This window comes from Ambystoma mexicanum, chromosome 10 (genome assembly GCF_040938575.1).
Source record: "Ambystoma mexicanum isolate Mex_15411 chromosome 10, UKY_AmexF1_1, whole genome shotgun sequence".
Lineage (NCBI taxonomy): Eukaryota > Metazoa > Chordata > Amphibia > Caudata > Ambystomatidae > Ambystoma > Ambystoma mexicanum.
The window spans coordinates 691,129,008-691,145,281 of record NC_090932.1 but is presented as its reverse complement, the minus strand read 5'-3'; the positions used below and the strand labels follow the sequence as shown (position 1 = coordinate 691,145,281).

Below are 16,274 nucleotides of genomic sequence, written 5' to 3'. Positions count from 1 at the left end.
GATTGTCCAAAACAGCGCAGTGAGAATCATTAGAAAGAGAACTAGAAGGGAGCACATAACGTCAGATAGGAGAGCCCTTCACTGGCTGACAATAAAGGAGCGGATTACGTTCAAAGTCATGACCCTGGTCTACCGAAGCATCCACGGGCAATCCCCGGCTTATCTAAAAGATTTGATCCTCCCGTACATAGCGGGTTGATCACTGATATCTGAATCCAGGGGCCGGATTGTCAGCCCAACGTTCAAATGCTCTAATGGGCTAGGGAGATCTTTCCCGGTAATGGCAGCCCAAGCATGGAACGGATCACCCAACACCATCAGAGGGTAACTACTTGGCTTCCGGAAGGCCTTGAAGACAGCCCTGTTTAAATAGCTACCACTACTCCTTAGAGTATAAAGTACCTCAGCATCCGTACTTTTGTCCTGTCTCACTATGTTGTTCCTGTGTGTAAATGTGTGCGCTCTGATGCCTGTGGGCTACGGCGCAATGTAAATAAATAAATAAATAAAAATCTTCTCTTCATTCTTTGGTTTTTTCGGAATCCATACTTTTGTCACCCCCTTCAGGTCACCTGCATTATTTAAATGCACATCCACACTCCAGGTCATGTGACAGCATTCTCCAGTCCACCTGCTCCTCTACAATCTAATAAAACGTTTCCTTAAAGCTGTGTAGTTTGTGCAAAACAGCAAACAGTGCAATAGGTCATCATTTCCTCCAGTTTTGCAATTGCAAATCTTGCTGCACAGGGAGCTAGTCCACTTCCAAGGTTTTTCCCTGGAACAAAGGACATTTAGGGCCTGATTATAATGTTGAAACCCATTGGAAAATGCTCTGTGAATCAGGCCCTTAAACTCATACGGGCTAGCAAGGATCCTAACCTCGGAGAAAGTATGGAGATCAGATAATCTTCAGAAAGTACGGGGTTCTCTCGAAATGAAGCATCGCTACCTCATTTAACAGATTTACAGGTTTCAGCGGGTCCCATATAGCACATAAACTGAAAATGTGAGACCACCAGGTAGATTGATTCAATGTTGCCCCTTAATGCAGTAATTGCATTTTTAACGTTTTGGTTTGTTAAATCACTGGCTGATTTTGGCCAAGTAGCTGAGAGGTGCAGCAGCGGCAAGGGATGCTAACAAAGGGGTACCTAACTCCAGCCTAAGTGCACATATCAGGGTGCAATTAGGAACACCTAAGATAGTTCTTAGATTTCGATTTTGGAGACACTCCTGAGTATCCACAAAGTTCAGCTCCATAGACGGCAATCGAGGAGTTTTAGCTTTGAAGACCTTGATGCATTCTATAACCAATTGGCCACCAGATTTACAATAAAATAAAAATAAAAAGTCCTGCAATCCTTAGATTGAACAGGTTTCTTATCCCCAGTTTATGCACTGGCCAGGAACCATCTTGTGAGAAAGTAATGACTAAATGAGAGTAATGTGTATCAACCTTTACTCTGATACCGTCTGAAAATAAATACAATTAATATTTGTGTTTGACAAATAGCTGTACATTTGTTTTCTCCAGGCTCAGTTCTAGCTTTAGGGACTCAAAATAGGCTTAGGGACTTCTCTGTAGGCCTATCAGAGTTAAATCTACCAATGTGGTATCATCAGCATACAGCAAAGAAAGACTTTTTCTTTGCATTGACAGGACTATGCAGTCAGCCTGAAACCATTTCTGATTAGCACATGCAGATTCCTGTGTGCGATAGTGTGGATTCATTCCTTTTAGTAATGGACCCTTCCAGAATGCATGGGTGTGCTTGGTGAGACGGTCAGCCATTGGCTGGCCACCCTTCTGTTTGAATTATGCTTGGCATGTCATTGGTCTGGTGTTCACTCACTGCTTCCAAGAGGATAAAAGTAGACCCTCTTATCCACTCATCTTGTCCGCTGCTGGAACCCTGAATCTGCATCCCTGGAAGGCCTTTTGTTTGAGGAAGGACCAAAGCTCTGTGCCAGCATTCATTGACGCATCAAAGAATCTGGTGGAGACGCTCTGCCTCTCCAGAGAACCAAAAGGAACCGTCTGCAGCACTTGTTTCCCATGATCTGGTGGGGACAACTGGATCACAACTCCTGCTTGAAAGCCTCATCTCTCTGAAGCACCTGACTGTGCCTTCATAGCCAGAATAAGAAGTGGGTGCTCCTTCACTGCCAGAACTCCCAAAACTCTCTTTGCTGAAATGACCAGAGACTCTTCATCCTAGGACATCAAGCAAGCACCCTGGTTTCATCTCCCCCATCTGCGAAGCTCCATGGGTCTCTGCTGCCTTTGATCCTGGAACCGCATGACTGTATTTGCCTCCCGGTCCTTCTATGGCTGGCTCTTCTCCGGCATGACTTCAAAATCTTTTCTTCCTTGGGGTGTTCGAGCCGACTCCATCTGCAGAAAATGAATTCTGTGCCTGAGGACAATGTGGAACCCTGCATCAATAACTACCACTGACTGCAGCTGAATTATCTTTCCACTCCTCATGACCTGGGAATCACCAAATTGTGAATAATTGTCCTTATCGAGGCCCTTGGTGTCACTTCTGTACTGATGTGCCATCACCTGAGCCTGTGGGCACGAAATAACAGGCACAGTGACCGCTTCTGGAAACTGCCAAACCTCTGCTGCAGAAGTGGTTTTCTGGTCCTAAGGTATTGCTCTCTGGCACTGCTGGCGAACGTCTTCATAATTTGTTTCTTCATCCACAGGGCCCCCTTCACCATCAAAAGTCTTCTATGAGTCTCACTCCATCAGACCTCCAGAAACTGCTTCGTACGACACTTTCACAGAAGGTAACTCTTTCCCGCCAAACACTGCCCCAAATCCACATAACTGGTCTCACTGGGTCTCTTGAAATGTTCTGGTCTAGGTAGTAATTGTGTGCTTCCTACCTATTACTGTTCTTGTTTTTCTCGTCTAGGAAAGACTATTTTAATGAACTCTGAAAACTGCCCTGTAAACTGCTTTAGTTACCTGATAAATTGTGGCATCTTTTGTTTTGCATAGCTTATTTAGCTGTAAGCGTGGTGATTTTTCTCTTTCTGTCAGAACTCCATACCGAACAATGGGCCTCATTACGAGTTTGCTGGTCTGGATACAATGGTACGGGTAATTTGAGCCCCTATAGGGCTCAAATGAGAATGGGGAAGAATTTTTTCCGGCGCCCAGGGATGGGCAAATACCGGGTCTGGCAAGGCCGTAGTGACCCGGTAATTGCCAATTTCTGGGCGCTGGAAAAAATGCAACTCCGGTGGCAGCCATGCCTGTTTTACAGGCACGGCTACCGCCAGGGTTGTAATGAAGCCCAATATATCAGTGGCACTACATTACGGAGAGGCTCCATAGCTTGTACCGCAGAATCCCAACCAAATGTTGGAGGTACTGCAAAGAGACAGGTTCATTCGTACATTCATGTTGGGGAGGCCTGCCTTTTCGTGACTTTTGGTGGGAGGTCTCCGTACCATAATTTAAAGAATGGTGGGATATTGTATACCAGAAGGTCCCTTGTTAAAATTCTGGGGCTATCCACGGGAAATAATGTTAGTCCAAATAGTGACATCCAAAATACCCATGGCAAATAAATTAACATAATGATACTTTGTAGCGAGTGAGTGCCTCATACCAAGACCGCGGATTGTGGAGCTCCTGCCATATTGTGACTCTGGAAAAACGGACCCGCACTGTCCATGGAACAGCCGTACATGTCGACGCTGCTGGTCTGCCTTCCGGAGTCTGGCAGTGTAAAACACTACATGATTAAAATACCCAACGATGCTCCGACTACTGAACTGCCGTGATATTTGCAAGATGCTTGATTAAATCCAAATATGTGATTAAGTCCTATTAGCTAACTCTTGAGAGCAATGGAAACGGTTAATAGACTCTTGACTTTCCTAATATGTTCACACCTTTAATACAAACCAACTGGAAAAGAGGTAAAAACGAGTGCAAGAATTATAGGCAGGGGGATGCCAAGGTAGTAATGGGCCAGTGGGAATTACTAGTTGTAGCACCTTAGTGAGAAGATGTGGATTGCAAAGTTAAGACAATCTGAATAATAAGAGGAATCGTTTTGAATAAAAATGCTGAGTGCATAATATTTCTTGGAAATGTGTCAAAAGGATAAATGTGTGCCTACAATATCTGTCGGTATTGCCATTATATACCGCATTCATAATGCTGTGTCCACAATATATGTCAGTATTTCCACTGTATATCACTGATGATATCATGTGCACAATATATGACATTATTGCAACTGTAATCACTTTTTTAATGCACTTTGTCAAAAAAGCACATGCAGGCATCTCTCTCTCACACACACAGATGCATACACATACATACACAGATGCAAAGACCCACTCACACACGTGCATGCTAATTCAAACTATTGTGTATACACACACACACTTTTTTAAAACTTACCTTTAGGTAGAGTTATCTGTGGCCTGACTCTCCTTTCCGTATGGGGCATCGGGAGCAGATTCAGAAACAGACATGGCCAGCAGCCCAAAAAAACTGAAACACGTGGCGCCCTTGCCCTCGAGATCAAAGCTATGGTGCCTATCAACCTACAGACCATAGTGCAGAACCTGTAGACACTGTGCCACTCTCAATACAGCATGCATTGTTTTCTTTAACAAAGTGCTCTGCCCCTGTTTTGTGACCGATTCCCAGGCCATCGGGAGGACAGGAAGAGCACATCAGGATTGGAGTCAGGACCTAGGAGGTTAACCGCCTGCCTGCCTCTCCTCGTTTTGTCGCAGGTTAAAGGAAGACTGAAGGAATGGTGACACTTGCTTTGTGGTAAATTAAGGAGAACTATCATATTTGCCACTGATGGTGAAGATGGAGATGAAGGTTTATTGTGCAGAATGTATATCTACTTGAGTCTGATTTTGTAGTGCATTTGTTAATTTTACAAGACATGTTTTAATGCACGTTCTATGTATCAGGGTCAAAATGTTTGATCTCCCTTCCTGTGATGACAAGAGGTGAAAGGTTGTGTGATTTAACTGAGTCGAAGGTCATGGGATGTTACTAGTAGGGACATCAATTAATGTGGTGTGTCTTCCTGTGATGTCATCGGTTGGTCAAAGGTTGTGTGAGTTTCATTGGGCTCCCAATATGGTTTTGGAGAGTCAGCTACTGGTGGGGTAGTTCCTTCCTCTCATCACCTGAAACCACTCAACCAGGAAACGCGAGGCCATTAAAGCAGGTACATGCTACCCTAGCTGAATGAAGAAGAGCCAAGTGACTGCAGGGGGTCTGTTGGCCCCACTTTCCACTCTCCTGTCTTTGGTGCTTACCACTCATCTGGTGCCATGATCAGGGAAATATATCTTCTGCCATACAGGGCCAGAACTGGCTCCCAAATACCACCCTCCTGACATCTGCCTTTCCCACCTCTGGACACATCTTTGAACCCACACTAATGACCAAGGGCGGAGGACCCTGTACTCTTCGCCTCCTCTTCACCCAACGCCTTAGTCAAGGGAATGTGTACCCTGGGCAACCTGCATGCTGATGGTAATTGTGGTGGGTAAAGTCGCATACCATTAAACATCCTTCATGTCAACAATTCTGTAAACTGCAACTCCCTCCTGACATCCTTAAAGTGTTCATGTGTTTGCTGCCCTCATGGTATTACTATTGATCCATGGAACAAACATGAATCTGAAAATTAAAGCTTCTACTGAGGTGGGGATGAGGGGGGGGGTTCAAATCAGTTTGACTACCCCCGTGCAGTTCCTTTTCACTGGAAAACAACTACAGTCCTATCCTTACACTATAGGGACAATGCTACAATTCCCCTTTTAAGATAGTGGTTAAATAAAGTGTAACGTTATTACCTATTTCTGAGAATCAGCTGTTATAATTTCCTTTAGTAATTATACTTTGGGCCTTATTAGGAGTTTGGCCGATATACCTATGGTTAATCCCCCAAACTCTGATATTGCTTATTTGCACTCATTTGTGTGCTAAATCTGAAAGATTACAAGTGGTGGTATGGTTGTGTTAGTCCCCATTTGTGGAGCCTATAGACTCCATTCGGTTTTGGAGCAGTTACCGTGGGCAGCATTAAGGGCCTCATTATGAGTTTGGTGGTAATTTGGTAGTTATTCTGCCGAATTACCGCCACATCGATTACCATTACGGCCACTTGGTCTCTTGGGGTTACCACAGGATTACAAGTGGCAGTAACTCCCCATTTTTGTAATCCATAGGACTACACAGGGATTTCTGGCAGATTTACTGCTGGTGGAATTACCATGGAAAATCTGGCAATTTTTTGAGGTGAAGTGGGGATTTACCTCCTGCAAAAGGCTGGAGGTGTATCCACCCCTTTCCTCCAAAATACCCACTTTCCTCCAATCAGCAGATTTACTAGGCGGTAATTCCTCTGGCAGTAAATCTGGCAAAATTTTGAATTTTGAGGTGTGTGAAAAACAGCAATAATTCCATTACTGCCAAAGAACTGGTATCAATGGGATTACTGCCACTTTTTCCCTGCATCGCAAAATTTGTAATGTAGCCCTAAATGCTCAATTTCTTGGCGGTAAAGTGGAAGAAAAACCTCTAGCCGTGTGCTGTAGTTTTTTCCCCCTAAACTTTACCGCCAAAGTCAGACTATGCCAGTGTGTTAAAAATTGTGATAATTCCATTAAACCGTTTTTTATTGCACTGCCATACTCAAAACTCACCCCACAGTCTCTCTGAAGACTCATGTTACTGCTCAGCCTATTGTTCCCACCTCTGTTTACTTTCTAAAATAGTGTTGCCTATTCAGTGCTCTCATGAGGCCTAAACTTGATTCCTCACAGCTGCGAGTTTCCTTTCTTTTTGCCTTTGTTTAAAAAGATTATTGCACAGCTGCCAAAAGGATCCACAGCATATATGCCACTTTGGGCAGTCCTGAATTTTCGGACAACAGTATTTTGAAATCTGTGACTTGGGTGCCTTTGCCGTCCTCGTAACTTGAGGGCTGTTTCTTTTCCAAAGCTCTTAAACACTAGACCGGGAGAGTTCTAATTGTTTAACCCATCCTTCCCCCGTTCAAGTTCATGTTGTTCTTGGCCTTCATGCCGGTATGTTCAAACACTGTGGAGTTCCAAGCCTCTGGATTCTTGTTCGCTAATCTTCTCTTTGCCTAGCTTTCAATGAGAGTGTGCAAACCCCCCTGCCCAACCCCTTATTAAGTAACATGTGCCAAGTTGCATCATATTTGCAGAATACAGTGAACAAACAGGTTCTTCTGACAGGTCATACACAATACATCAAAAAGGAGCACCAGAGCGATTATGAAGGACTCATCGGCAGTGTGGTAAAAAAAAAATCAGTGGTAGCGGAATAACTGCCACTTTTTATCACTACATTTAGAGTGAGAACTCGAAAAAACACACGGTTTTATGTGAAGGAATTAACCTACCCCCAAAACCACTATCCATTAACCATGTTCACATGCCACATTGCAATGTTATTGCATGCACTATCGGATGTTACCGCATGCCGTAACATTGAATATCCCCAGGACTCTATGATGGGGGAAAACTGAAGGGTCTACATGAGTTGGAATCGTGTGGACCCTTCAAATTACCACATGTGGTAATTTGATGAATCCTGCAGAGTCATCACTGATTCCCTTGTGATGATCTCCTCCCACATGGCCAGGGGACGGCAGCCGCTAACTGATCCTGACCCTGGGGGTGATATTATGAGGGTGGGTCATGTGGGAGGAGACGAGTATCGGGAGGAAGTGATGGCTCCCACAGAAAAGACACAGTACTCTTCCCTCCCTTTTGAAAACACAGGGGTGCACAACTGATTTGGACAGAGGGCCGAAAGTACCTTACATGATGGCTATAGTGGGCCGAAAAGTAAATGTGGGTGGGGCGGTAGGCGCAGCAGGCGTGGCGTGGCGGGATACTTTTTCAACCCCTAATTTTTATTAAACACATGGAAAAAGAATATGTTTTTGAGGTGTAACGATTTTTATTTGTATTTCAAACTTACATTTTGTACTACACATTTTCCATTGTTATCATTTATTTCTATTTAGCTATTGCATATTGTCTGTTTAATTAAATTATATATATTTTATTGACACTTGATTGGACATTCCTTTATTTTGGTCTGCTATACTTTGCTGTTTGGGATGCCCAAGAGGAGTATGGCCTTTGTTGAGTCAGGTTTCCACAAAAAGTGTGCCTGTTTTAGCTTTATTATTGTGTTCACTCTTGGAGTGGAACACTATGCCCATGGCCCCCACCCCTCAACCGAACACTATGCCCCATTACACCCACCCTTCAACCGAACACTGTGCCCCATAACCCCCACCCCAACCAAACGCTATGCCCCATGGCACCCACCCCTCAACCAAACAATATGCCCCATGACCCCCACCCCAACCAAACGCTATGCCCCATGGCACCCACCCCTCAACCAAACAACATGCCCCATGACCCACACCCCCAACCAAACACTATGCCCCATGGCCCACACCCCTCAACCAAACCCTATGCCCCATGGCCCACACCCCTCAACCAAACACTATGCCCCCTGGCCCACACCCCTCAACCAAACACTATGCCCCATGGCACACACCCCTCAACCAAACACTATGCCCCACGGCCCCCACTCCCCAACCAAACACTATGCCCCATGGTCCCCACCCCTCAAGCAAACACTATGCCCCATGGCTCCCACCCCAAGCCAAACACTATGCCCCATAACTTCACCTCTTCCACTTCCTTGAATGATTTGCTTGCTGAGTCTATTGCATTGGAAATCAAGGCTCGCCCTGCATTTTATGAAGAGATGATGAAAAGTTCACATATATAATAGAAACTTTTCAGCCGGGCAAGTGCCCATGGCCCCCAACCAAACACTATGCCCATGACACCCACCCCTCATGCAAACACTATGCCCCAAGACACCCACCCCTCATGCAAACACTATGCCCCAAGACACCCACCCCTCAACCAAACACTATGCCCCATTACACCCACCCTTCAACCGAACACTATGCCCCATTACACCCACCCTTCAACCAAACACTATACCCCATGGCCCCCACCCCTCAACCAAACACTATGCGCCATGGCGCCCACCCCTCAACCAAACACTATGCCCCATGGCGCCCACCCCTTGACCAAACACTATGCCCCATGGCCCCCACCCCTCAACCAAACACTATGCCTCATGGCTCCCACCCCTCAAACACACACTATACCCCATGGTTCCCACCCCTCAACCAAACCCTATGCCCCATGGCCCCCAACCAAACACTATGACCCATGGCCCCCACCCCTCAACCAAACACTATGCCCCATGGCGCCCACCCCTCAACCAAACACTATGCCCCATGGCCCCCACTGCCCTATCAAACACTATGCCCCATGGCGCCCACCCCTCAACCAAACACTATGGCCCATGGTGCCCACTCCCTAACCAAACACTATGCCCCATAACCCCCACGCCAACCAAACGCTATGCCCCATGGCACCCACCCCTCAACCAAACAATATGCCCCATGACCCCCACCCCAACCAAACGCTATGCCCCATGGCACCCACCCCTCAACCAAACAACATGCCCCATGACCCACACCCCCAACCAAACACTATGCCCCATGGCCCACACCCCTCAACCAAACACTATGCCCCATGGCCCACACCCCTCAACCAAACACTATGCCCCATGGCCCCCACTCCCCAACCAAACCTATGCCCCATGGCCCCCACTCCCCAACCAACATTTTGCCCCATGACACCCACCCCTCAAGCAAATACTATGCCCCATGGCTCCCACCCCCAGCCAAACACTATGCCCCATGGCTCCCACCCCTCAACCAAACACTATGCCCCATGGCCCCCAACCAAACACTACGCCCCATGACACCCACCCCTCATGCAAACACTATGCCTCAAGACACCCACCCCTCATGCAAACACTATGCCCCAAGACACCCACCCCTCAAGCAAACACTATGCCCCAAGACACCCACCCCTCAAGCAAACACTATGCCCCATGGCCCCCACTCCCCAACCAAACAATATGCCCCATGGCCCCCACCCCCAACCAAACACTATGCCCCCTGGCCCCCACCCCCAACCAAACACTATGCCCCATGACACCCACCCCTCAACCAAACACCATGGCCCCCAGCCCCCAACCAAACATTATGCCCCATGCCACCAAGCATGCACCATACATACATACTCATACAGACCCAAATCCCCCCACCCCCAACCCCCGATGCTGCTTGCGGGCCGCCCTCCATTAGGAAAGTGTTTGTTGCTGGCAGGCCGGACAAAACAGCATGGTGGGCCGCAACTGGCCCGCGGGCCGTATGTTGTGCACCCATGCTCTAATATATTGATGACATACAGCCGAACTGATGCCATTTACACTTCATATGTGCATAACATCAACATAACATCTTCTGTCTCTAATGTTTCTGATTTAAACACAAATGTAAAGCAATGCAACATTAAAAAATGTGAAACTCCTAGGGACTCCAACTCCCATAAAGCCTCAAGTACTGAGACGAGAAAAAAGGAGGAAGAAGTCAATGTGGAATGAAAGTAACATCAGACATAACGTGGGGACTAGTTAACAGACTGCTAATCAGCTGTGTGGGACATTTAAACGAGATGAAGAACTTCAATTGAGGAAAGGAGAGGAGAGCTGCTGAGCAAGAAAGCAGAAAGTGTGACCAACAACAGAAGGAGAGACGCAGAGACGAGCCGTGCTGGGAAATTTGAAGCACTTGTAGGCAATCGCTTGGAGGCTTGCTTCACCGGAGGAATGGGAAACCAGTGAGAGAGCAGCGGGAGAACCACTGCAAAGCACACCACTGCCACGAGCCTCCAAGAGATGTGGTCTTTTGGGGCTACCCTGGTTCCATCAACGAGGAGTTGGGAAGCTGACGCGGGAACCAAAAGAGGGTCTGTACGACTGAGGGAATCCTTCCGATAGAAAGAACTTCACTGCAGCCAAACGTCAGACCGGTGAGTCGGCCCAGAGAAGTTGGGGGTCCCAGGACGTGTTTGCAGACTAACAAACAATTGAATAGTCAATTAGAATACCGACCAAATAGAGTGGAAAGGCAAGGATTGTACAAATCTTCTTACATGAAATATAAATTTGGGGAGAATTGGAACAAGCATTGCCACCAGCCACGAGATGTTAATGAAAAAGTTGATAGGCAAACGTTGTACAAATATCCTTATATAAGTTGTCAATTTGGGGAAACTTGGAACAAGCACTGCCACAAACCAACAGATGTTGATGAAGAGGTTAACAGAAAGAACTTGTACAAACCTCCATGTATGAGATGTCAATGTGGGGGAAGTCGGAACTAGTGGTACCTGAAGTAAAAGAGGTGTAAGCAGTGAAGGGTGTAACTGTGTTATACTTAGGAAGAAAATAAACATTATGGAAAGACCTGGTGAACAAAGCACAGCAGGCAGTGAATTATTTTTGGAGAAAGATACCTGGCACGAGAGTACACCCAGGGATCTGCAAATTGCAGAAAGGGAGATTCCTGGCAGGGGAGTATACCAGGTAATCCATAAAACCCATGAAAGAAAGAGAAATGTTGTCATCCTGTCAATTTCAAAGTAGTTGTGAAAAATAGACAATTTTGTCACCCTTAAGAAAAGTTGAAAATACTTTTTTTGCTCAGTGTTGTGGAAAAAGACGTTTCTGTTATTTCTGAGGACTTGTTGTTTGGAAAAGGACACTGTTTACCATCCTTCAGAAAGTGCTTCATGAAAGTGACTTTCCAGCTATTCCAAAAGACTCTGACTTTTGAGAACACGTTGGTTATTCTACCTGAAATAATGAGGGGAAGGAAACCCCTCCTGGATACAAGGATTATTTGTTGAATTTTCATATTTGTTTTTCTATACATTTTTCATTAAGGAAAATTGGGAACATTTACCTTGCACCTATTGATAGTTTGTTTACGTGTGAGGGTCATATAGTTTGGACACAAGGACTGTATATATAATTTTGACGACAAGACTCGTACTGGTTTTTACCTTTAGTTTCCTAGATAGGGAAACTCTCTTTTGAGTTAATAAAATGTCTGATGTTGAAAACAGTACAAGCCTGTGTCTGCCTCTCAGTTCTGACCCCTCACAGTAAGCAATAGTAACTTCGTTTGCCACCATTGTATGAGTTAATACCAACAAACTCTGAATGATGCTCTTAGTGCTATCTCTGGTATTTTCAAAATGAGGAGAAATTACATTGATTTTTCCTTAAACCTAGTCCAACTGTGCACTTTAAAAAAGACAGAGTGAAGTTAGTTTGATCTTTGTACATAGCAATGCATTAAATACTTTGCAGAATTCATTTGAAATGTTTGTGCCCTCATGCAAATGGTATTGTAATATTTCCCAGAACAATGTAGGTGTGCAATCGTTTTTTTCTCCCATTCTCTTATTGCTCAAACACAAAAAAAGCGAGGTGTATTTGGTTAATTTCTTTGCACTGATGCAAAAAGGTATATGGATCCATGCCCAAATCTTGAACTCCTTTTCAGATTTTGTGGTGGCAACTTCTGTCCAAAGGAGTGAACGTCTGCACCCCCACTTGCTACATCAGTCCACCATTGCAGCTTTCCACACTTTTCCCTTTCTGAAATATATTTCAAGAACAATTCTTCTCTCCTCTTTCAATATATCCTCTATTGTTGCAGCCTAATCCCCGTTACCCTCAGTTCTTCCATTATTGATCTTGCCAATCTCTCATTACTTCGTTCTGTATGTCCCCTTAATCTATAGATATGACACTGTCCACCTCTTTGCGTGCAATTGCCCCTTTTGCTAGTAAGGGCCTGATTTACAAACATGTTTTCAATGGGACTTCCCCATGTTAAAACATTGTAAATCAAGCCCTAAGTCTTCTAATGTTGAAATTGGCCGTATAGTTTGTAAATGTGTGGTACGGCACACCCCCCTTTGTTTGCCGCTCATTCCCCCCACCCACTCTCCTTGTATGCTCTGCCTTGTTCCACTCCTTCATTCCCCTGTGCCCTGGGTGCAGAGACAGTGGGCCTCATTAAAAGTCTGGCAGTAACCCTGCTGGTACTATCCGCAGGTCGCCGCCGGACTTGCAATATTTACCGGCAACTGGCTTGCTGGTAACATCGGGGGATTACAACCCCGGTGTTCCGGGAAGTCAGGCGCCGGTAAATTGTAAATCCCCATTCGAGTCCTATAGGACTCAAATGGGAATGGGGACCACAGAGACACCGGCATCGTTAATAACGGTGCCGGTGCTTCTGTGAAACTCTGTGGGCGGGTGCCATTCCGCCCGCAAGGTCTGACCCTGGGGGGTGGGATAGCACCCGCCCGCAGAGTCGTACTGTGCCGGTCCGGTAACAACGGCACTGGTAGGCTTGCCGGCACCGTTGTTACCGGACCGGCACAGTTGTAATGAGGCCCATTATTTTATATGCTGGTGCATTATCGTGATTGTCACAGTAGCACACATTTGTGATTCTGCATGACTGGTGGCATGCAGAATGCCGATTTACCTACTACATGCCCCAGTGTGTTCATGTACGCTTTAGAGCTACATTCTGAAAGGACACCACTCGTTGCAGGTAAAAATTAAAAAATCTTTTAAAGCACTCACAGAGGTGCACTTGGACATGCTCTGCTCTTTCTAATTTGAGTTATTTGTCCACCCTCCCATTTCAAGTGATTTGTTTTCCATCGAATAAAAGAACTTAGCGTTTGTGCATTCTCATGAGCTCAGGACATAAGTTTCTGCAAGAAATGTAGGACCTCTCTTTCATTCAAGATTTTGCACAAATGTCTCGGGAGGATAGCTCAGGGGCAACGTGCTCGCTGTGAGAACAAGACAACATAGAGCAACACAGGTTTGATTCCCGGGTCCGCGCTTAGAAACCTCTGGGTATTAAGCATGTTATAAATAACCAATCATATCACAACTTATTCTGTCTGAGAAAAGCGTATTCCACAAGATCTTGTGCACACTCACAAACGGGTAACACAGGTCAGGCAGTGGGTGGGAGTAGTTGGCAGTGGTGCTCCTCTACTTTTATTTTTTACTGTTCCTATACTTTTATTTCAAAAAAGAAAACATTCCGGAATGGTTTCGTTTTAAAATAAAAGTGTAGAAAGAAGTTGAATTGCACAGGTCAGTACACTGCATTGAACATTCCCTTAAACAGCAGCAGTGGCAGATTTAAGGCAAAGGGCCCCGTGGGCAAAAATTACAGTGGGCCCCCAAGTGGGCGGGTCCTGGAGGCAGGCCCCAAAGTGGGCGGAGTTGTGCAAAGACGAACTTTAGGGACACATGATTCATTTTATTTAAATTGTGATTTTTAAGGCCCGAGCGCAGACATCCAGCCCTGAACTAATATTACAACAAGCAGAATTCAGGTCTGCTTAAATCTGCATTATTTCTTAACTATAATACATTAAACACTTGCTAGAGCAGAGGAGCGTGCATTTCTGGAGAGGGGATACAGCGTGAAGTAAACTACCCAGTCAGAGCACCCTGGACCGAGCTGCAGAGAACAACTGGGAAGTGATTAACACAGAGTAATAGTGGGTATTGTGCACTGCGCGGCAGGCGTTTAAAGCCCATTAATAGATTAATTGCCTCCATTACAGTGCGCTGTGACCATCTGCTGAAATTGAGAGACTGGGAAGGGAAGGGGTGGGGCAGGGCACAGGGGCCCGCTCGCCATGTCTGTCTGCCGACCGTTAATTCCGCCACTGAACAGCAGGTGTGTTTCTTTGGGGGTGTTGGATTGCGCGTGGGAGGGGGCGAGGCGATGGGGTTTGTGGAGAACTGGGGGCAGGCCAGCAGGTAAGATAGTTCTACTACTTCTTTTCGTACACTTTGACCACTGTGGTCATTAAACACTAGTCAGAGACACCGCACATTACACTAAAGTCCATGTTCTGGACGCCCACTCCTCAATTTTGAGAAACGGATAATTAACAACATCTGCTGAAAGGCAACCCAACCAGATTTAAGCTAACTATAATATGCAAAAATAGACCTTATACGAACTGTTAGAACATTGTAACTATGGAAGTGTAGGGCGCATTGCACATGCTTGAAAATTGCAACTTCTGGCGCTGCTCACCTAGAGGTGTTTAATTTCCTCAACTTGGCAATGAAGAGCTGAGCAGCACGTGTGGTGCACATGCACAGTCTATGTAGTTGCCCAGGAGAAAGGTAACACAATTTACTACAAAATATTATAAACATGTGTTCTCAAACATTGGGCCTAATAATGGAGGTAAAATGGCGGTAACGGAATTAATACCACTCTGCTGTACTTTGCTCTGCACACACAAATTCCAAACTTGGAGGTGAACTGGTGGTTTTACTTCCAGATGGAGTTAAATCCTACACTTTATCTCCAACAATGTTCGCATTCCAATACATGACTACCACGCGTGGCAAAACCGATGGAAGCCTGCGTAGTACTATGGGCTCTGAAAATGGGGACTGACGGCGCCGTTACTCCACTCGTAATCTTGCGGTAAACTTGTGGGACAGAATGGCGATAACACACACGCTTACTACCAACCCTTCCTCACTTCAAAATGTATTTTTCCTCCTCTGTGGGCAGGATGCTTTGCAAACATGCCTCCCCCTATTCTCGTCTCGCGGTGACCTCCAAAAACCACCTTGCATTTAGTTTTTTTCAGAAGTGATACCAGTATGTCGCAGCCTAATCGATCACTCGTATCAAACACCAGTGCTAAAACGACCCAGTGACCGCCTCGTGGTCAACCTGTTCCTGCTTCAACAGCCGCGCGAATTCTCCAACGAATGGCTGTCAGAGCAGCAGAGCGCGAGAGCGCGCGCGAGCAGCACTCACCAATCAGCGTCCGCCTGCTCGCTCCGGCAGCTCACTCCCAGGCAGCCTCTGCGGGCAGCAGCATCTCTCAGCCGAGCAGCGTGGGTGTCACGCGGGAGGCGCCTTCATGCTGGACTGAGACTGCCCACCTGTCACGTGGCCCGTCTCAATACACACGTGCTCTTCACACCCCGGCACGGGGTGGGCTTTCCCTGCACTCGTGTGTTCCTTTTGGCGGCTGCACTGCTTGCCTTAAGAAAACGGGTGCTTGTCTCGTGCGCACACGCTTGTGGTAGGAGGGGGGTTGCATTGACAGTTCTTAATGGGTGAGTAGTGGTGCTTCGAAAGGAGACCAGTTTGCTGTCCTTCGTGGAGGTTCTTAAGGGACAGGTCCCCGCCAGGGTC

The 16,274-nt window shown here is 46.2% G+C and overlaps 1 protein-coding gene across 1 annotated transcript in view; it reads right to left on the bottom strand.

Moving 5' to 3' along the window:
- The window catches only part of SLC16A14 (solute carrier family 16 member 14), a 374,898-nt gene extending 358,919 nt beyond the window's left edge, over positions 1-15,979 (bottom strand). The window contains exon 1 of the mRNA XM_069618293.1: positions 15,891-15,979. The gene's annotated coding sequence lies outside the window, so the exon portion shown is untranslated. The remainder of the gene's footprint in view (positions 1-15,890) is intronic.
- Positions 15,980-16,274: the final 295 nt, after the last annotated feature.